This window comes from Dryas octopetala, chromosome 3 (genome assembly GCF_963921425.1).
Source record: "Dryas octopetala chromosome 3, drDryOcto1.1, whole genome shotgun sequence".
NCBI classification, from domain to species: Eukaryota; Viridiplantae; Streptophyta; class Magnoliopsida; order Rosales; family Rosaceae; genus Dryas; species Dryas octopetala.
The window spans coordinates 21,388,120-21,395,520 of NC_141368.1; the positions used below are offsets into that span (position 1 = coordinate 21,388,120).

A 7,401-nucleotide genomic window follows, 5' to 3' on the forward strand; every position below is an offset into this window, starting at 1 on the left:
ATTCTAATATAATCATAATACATACAGAGCATACTTCTGGGTATCAACACGTACTACACTCTTTCGACCTGACATTGTAGATGTGCTTCTTGATACTGCAGTGTCATATCAGGTATATATACAATTTTTTATACTGATTTTATATAACTTGTCAAAAATAAACTAACCAGATACTTCTAGATCATTGATGCATACTATGACATACTGCGGGGAGATGAGTTGGACGATCCAAACCTGCAGCACAATTTGTACTTAGGCACTTACATACATGTAAGTACAAGTAAAAACAAGTTTATTACTTTCAATATGCATACTTGTAATCTATCCTTATTTTGAAACTGCATATGAACGCAGGAATACATAGTAGGTGGACACACACACTCAATACAAAGTCAACTGCATGAGAAGGTATTTGAGAATCTAGGAACTGCACAGAAGATTTTCTTTCCAATACACAGTGTCGACCACTACTCTTTACTGGTTTTCGACAAGCTTGAAGGAAAATGGACTCATTACAACTCGATCAGACCACGAAGTGTGCACCATAAGGATAAATACTATGATATAGCCACGACATTGGTGATGCACTATCCTATTTTCAAATCCTCTTTTTATTTTGTATTGTAACTGCATCATATTTGACATCCTATGATCAAATTCTCTTTTTATTTTATATTGTAACATGCAGAAAGGAGAAGTCGAAAAGTGGTTGCAAGACCAAAAGCATTGTGCAGAAAGGATGCTAAAAACAGGAAATTTCAACACAGGACAATACATGCTGACAAGAAGGCCATTGACAAAGGGTCAATATCTCACAGCACAATACATCACCACCAGTCCATGCACCTTTCCAATCGAGAATAGTCAACAATGCCCGCAACAAAAGGATGATTCGTAAGTAACTTACCTCTCTTGAAATCAATTTGATCTATTGGCAGAAATTCTTAATATAACATAACTAAATTCTTTTTGCAGAAATGATTGTGGCATATTTGTTTTGTACTTTACAAGACAGCTTGCAAGGGGAGATGACATTATGCAGAAATTTAACAAGAATGACATTTACAAGTTCCGTGCACATATCATTGACCGTCTCATGCTTCATAGAGGATTTTGGCTTCAAAATGTACACACATGATATAGCTTTAGATACAGCAGTTTCATGTATTTTCAGAAATTAGCAGTTTCATGTATTTTCGGAAATTAGTTATGATTAAAATTACTTTTTGTATTAAGCATTTCAGGTGTGAAAAGATGATACATTTGATAATTAAAGTGATAATTTTAGCTTATTTGTTTCTATTTAGAATTCTTTAATATGAAATAGGTTTCAAATTATTTAATATGAAACTACAACCTATATTGCTACTCCAACAAAAGATCATTTTAAACTCAAACTAGGTCAAGGAAAAGCCTAATATAACAGGCTAATCATGCAAGCAAAATAATAAAATGAAAAAACAGAAACTGAAACTGCGGGTCAAACTGAAACTGCGGGGAAAACTGAAACTGCAGCTAAAACTAAAAGAAACAAGTTAAAAACCGAAAAAGGCCAAGTATGTCAAAAAAGCATCTGAAACTGCGGGTCAAACTGAAACTGCGGGGAAAACTGAAACTGCAAATAAAACTAAAAGAAACAAGTTAAAAACCAAAAAAGGCCAAGTATGTCAAAAAAGCATCTGAAACTGCGGGTCAAACTGAAACTGCGGGTGAAACTGAAACTGCGGGGAAAACTGAAACTGCGGGTAAAACTGAAACTGCAGGTAAACTGAACATACATATTAACGGACTCTATTAAAATCCAAGGACAATAACAGCAATATAAAGGCAACAAAACTCGGCAACTTGCAACCAAATATAATAGAAAAATCAAGAAAGTTTAAATCTATTAAATCTTTAATGATCCACTCAAATTGCATGATATTTTCATGTCAAGACACTAAAATCTATAAAATTGTTAACTGTAAACTCTATCAAATTGTTAACTACAGTAAACTCTATCAACCAATCTTCATTATGATTATCCAATAATAGCAGTGCATGTCTTCTGATTATGCCTTCCATATTGACCACAGCGCTTGCACTTCATTTGCCGCTTTGGAACTTCACCTATCGATAACACCCTACTGACCTTCGGTCTCCCAGCTTGCTTCTTTGTACGAGGTGGTAGCACAAGCACCTGAGGCGACCCATCAGGCTTCTCAACTGTTGACACAGGCCAAATTGCACTCTGGTATGCAGCTCTATAGTAATTAACCTTCCAGAAGTTTTCAACAAAGTCATAAATTGAAGCACCACAGCTTTGAATTGCCCTCATTGCATGAATACATGGAAACCCTTTGAGCTGCCATTGACGACAAGATCATAAACATCTTTCAAGATCAACCACAAATGAATAATCAGCAGCAACTTCAAAAACAGTAGGACTAGACCTCGAAACCTTCCAATGCCTTCCTTTTTTTAATTCCAAATTCATTTCATCCTCAATTCTTGGACAAAGTATAGTATGCCACCTTGTCGAAGTATCCCTCTTTTCAGACATCATTACCATCATCTTGTGCCTCATTGCATCAACCAATTCACAAATAGGCAACAAGCGAATGTTCTTAATCATATTATTCAATGATTCCGAAAGGGAATTGCTCAGCTCCCCATATCGTCTCCCAGGAAAATAGGCATTTGCAAAATTCTCTTTTGGAAGTTCACCCAAAAACTCTGTCACTTGTTTCTCACCCTCAACCAACAATTCAGCCAGCTTCTCCTCATAAGCAGATGCAGTAGGAGCATATGCAAGCTGAGTGAACAGATGCACAACCTTCTCCTTAACCATTTTACCATAAGTCCCAGGGTACCTTCCACGTAGGTTGTTCTTCAAGTGATACAGACAATATCCATGTGGAGAAAGAGGGAAAACCTTTGGAACACCTTGCAGAAGTCCTTTGTGGCGATCTGATATAAATGTCACTGTCCTACCTTGTGGTTCTATAATGCCACGAATCTTTTGCAGGAACCAACTCCAGTTAGCCTCATTCTCAGAATCAACAACAGCAAAAGCATAAATGAATATCTCTACATAGACCCAAAAATAAAAAAACATATTAGTAATCAAAAACTGAAACTATACATATAAGAAATAATTCACAAAACATCAAAAAGCTGATGCAGTAAGCAACAAAAACAAAAAAATCATTAAGATACCTTGATTTCCATTCTTTGCAGATGCAGTAAGCATCTGTCCCTTATACTTATTCTTTATGAAAGTTGCATCAATAAACAACATAGGTCGAAGGAATAAAAAGCCATCAATACAAGCCTTGAAACAAACAAACAAGCGCTCAAAACGACAAGTCTCATCATTGCATTCAAGATCAATCACAGACCCTTCATTTGCCAACTTCAACGCATCAACATACCAACTAAGGTTCTTATAAGAGTCACCTTCATCACCAAGAACAGCACGCTGAGCAAAGTCCTTGCCATGCCAAGCTGTGTAGTAGGAAATATCTAAACCATAATTCTGCTTGAAATCCTTCATAATGTCGATTGGCCTAATTGATGGATTAGCTTGAACCTGTTCTTTCAGCAAACTAGACACAATACGACCTCCAAGTAGCTTGTTCTTTTGCTCCCGAACCAATCCAGTACATGTATGAACATTATTTAACTTTCTAATATAAAAGAAACCATTCAGAGCAGATGTAGAAGCATACACAGACCAATCACAACCATCTGATTCCTTCTTGAAACACACAGCAGAGACCCTCTTTTTGTCATTCCTAACATATACAAATCGGAAACCGCACTCAATAGCATATTTGATTAGCTTCTCACGAAATTCTATAGCACCTCCTTCAAATTTTTGGCCAATCTCACAGATATAGCCCTCCCAGTCAGTAGAGAGATACCGACGAACCTCACCAGAACCAAATTTGCCTAAATAATCACTCTCATCAAAACTACCATCAACAACCATATTCTTATTCGATAAGTTAAAATTGTCGAAGCAGATAAGTTAAAAATAACTAAAAACTGTCATAAGGGTAAAATTGTAAAATTGGCATCACTTAACACACGCAGCTGCTAAGCAGCCCACTCAGCTGCAGTCAAGCTGCAGTCAACTAAAGCCCATGCAGTCAAACTAACCTAATTGTTAATAAAACTAACCTAATTATTATATATTAATAATAGTGGTACTACAAGTTAAAAAACATAGGAAATGTGTAGTTATGGGTAATTATTTCAATTTTTTATGTAATTTTCCTTTTTATTCTTTCAAATGTAATTTATATCATGCAGCTATGGTAGATAATTTACATATGGGACAAAAAAAAAAAAGCTTTTTTAAAGTAGCTTTACTGTGTTTTTCTTTTGGTGTAATTCATATAGTTTATATGGTCTAATAAGTGTATATATAATAGTTTACAATTGCAATTGTAAAAAACAGCAACAAACTAATGAATGTGTAACAACTACATTTGTAGTTTCACTACTTGATCACATCCATTTACACATGATCTGCAATTTCACCTGCATCTACACTTGATTTGCAAGTAGTAGCAAACTAACAAGTGTATATATAAAAAACCAAAATAAATAAAAAACAAACCAAAATAAATAAAAAAAATTAAATCAAATAATAAGCAAAAAAAAACCTCACCAACATTGATTAGATCTATATCGACAAAACAATAACAGACCTTACTTACATCGATCTCTAAAAAACTAGATCTGAAAATCGTAGCACAAAAACAAGTCAAAATCAATAACAATTGAATCAAATAATAAGCAAAAAAAAAAAAAAAAAAAACCTCACCTTACATGGATCAGATATACAAATCAGATCTACATCAACAAAATAAACACAAAGCCTCACTTACATCAATCTCCAAAAACCTGTTCTAAAAATTGCACCACAAAAACAAATTAAAATCAAAATGAAAATCAAATATAAGCAAAAAGAATAGGAAAAAAATCTTCATTGCTAAATCTATCATAATAATAAATAAATAAAAAACTAACATTCGCCATCCATAACCAAGCATTCAAGCTCAAAAGTCTAGAAAAACCTCCCTAAAATCCAAAGCTCAAAGTTGGAATTCTAATACGAACGAATCAATGGGAAAACATTGACCTAACAATTAAACAAGCAACAAAAGGGCAAAAATGTAAATCACAATCTCATAAAAATGCCACTTGGCAAGCTAAACACGCTGACTTACCTGATTTTTAATTTTTTTAACCTTATTGTAACATTTCTAGAATTGGTGTATTATATGTTAGATGGTATATTTTACATGTATCCTACAGTAATTGTTATCAAAATGAAAAATTAAGTAGAGTAATTGATTTGCTTTGATTTAAATAAATCAATCATGGCATGGGCAATGTGTTCATAACGGTGGTATTCCATAAAAACCAATTAATAATTAGCAATTTAGTCGAATTAATCACACAATTCTGACATTTTTGTTTAGGAATTCAAGCCTACCATATACCATGTATCATGCAATGTAAGTGAAATACAAGGCGCGCTGAACAAATGGTTAATGGAGTCCGGAATAAATATGTATATCCCATGACATATGTTGAAACACCCCGAACCTCGGACCCATGAAAATACTGAACATCAAACTGTTAAATATGTTTTCTCTTACTTTTGAGCCATGCACAACAACGTAAGTAAATATAATTCTGTCAAAAACATTTTAAACAAACCACTTAGTAAAAACAATTAAATAAATCTCTCTGGGTCCCACTGCATCGTCTTCTCCCCACTGCTTTCTCAGCCTGCTTAACCTGCAAAACACAAATCATACACCACATCCATGGTGTACCAGGTTATACGACAAACCCGGTAAGCTCACTAGAGCTCGTATGAGTGAAGTGACATAATAATTGTCCTCAATAATTTTCTCAATCCCCAAACTCAAAAACAATCCACAAAATATCCATAATTACTTAATCACAAAACATTCCACCACCAATCATCCAAGCATCAAGGTAATCAAAAACTCCTCATATGCACATCAAATCTCATCAATAATAATAATAAAGTATTCTTGCAAATCAATTGCCTAATCGTTACTATTAACCTCAACATCAACCTCAAACATTCACATCCTAATTAATAACCTCATGGCATAATCACCCTCGCTTCCCTTCTCAAGCTTCAAGCCTAAACCTTACCAAGTTCTAACCAGCCCAAGTCCTAACGAACAAAAGCCATACAACACACGGTACAAACAAACATCTATCCAATTTCACTCACGACGCTCTTTGAAACCCTCCAACTTTAAAACTATTTCTCAAATCCATTTTTAAGTCATCTCAAATCTGTGGTTCGAACTCTGAAGATTTAATAGTATTTTCAAGTTGTAAAACTGTTAAAATAACTGAAATAAAAACACAAAACTCTACTGAAACTGTCATTTAAAATATTTACTCTTGTAATTTCATTTCTCAAAATGCTCCACAAACTGAAATCTCACGCCACACTAGTACCCGGGAAACTGCTGGTCATACACTGCCGAGTCATCTCTAGGCAAGTGCAGAGCAAATATGCACCTGTGCTGGTCATACACCGCCGAGTCATCTCTAGGCGAGTGCAGAGCAATTGTATACCTGTGCTGGTCATACACTGCCGAGTCATCTCTAGGCGAGTGCAGAGCAATTATGTACCTGTGCTGGTCATACACCGCCGAGTCATCTCTAGGCGAGTGCAGAGCAATTATGTACCTGTGCTGGTCATACACCGCCGAGTCATCTCTAGGCGAGTGCAGAGCAATTATGGACCTGTGCTGGTCATACACCGCCGAGTCATCTCTAGGCGAGTGCAGAGCAATTGTGAGATCCCGTATTTTTCAAAGTTTTATTTTAAATAATTGGAGAATTTATTTTGATGATTTTAAGAATTTATTTGGAAATTAAAAAGGTTTTGGATTTTTTTTGAATTTTGTTTTAAATTGGGATTGACCCAAAGTTGACTTTCAAAATAAATGGGCTTTGGATTTTGACTTCGGGTTCGTTAGATAGGTTTCGAGCCCACGAGTTCGTAGACACGAAGCACGTGTAAAACGAAGTTACGGTTTGGATTTTACAGACGAACAAAGTTTGGGGGGGGCAATTTAGACTTTTGGGTTCTAGAGATTTCTAGAAAGACCCAAAATTCTATTTTAAATTTCTATCTCTCTCTCTCTCCACACACGCGGCCCCTCTCCCCCGACTTTCCTTTTCTCTCCCTCTCCGGTCACCCTCTCACTTGGGATCCTCGCCGTCCGGCGAGGGATGGCGGCAAGACCACCCACCCCCTGCTCGCCTCCTCCCCCTCTTCCTCCCATTACTCTCTGTTTCTCCGGCCGATTACCCACGGCGAGGAAATGACACAGAACAGGCCGAGCCTCC

General features: G+C 35.9%; 1 pseudogene; it reads right to left on the bottom strand.

Annotated features, from left to right (window-relative positions):
* Positions 1–2,020: 2,020 nt before the first annotated feature.
* On the bottom strand, positions 2,021–3,973 carry LOC147291766 (uncharacterized; annotated as a pseudogene).
* Between the last annotated feature and the right edge of the window lie 3,428 nt (positions 3,974–7,401).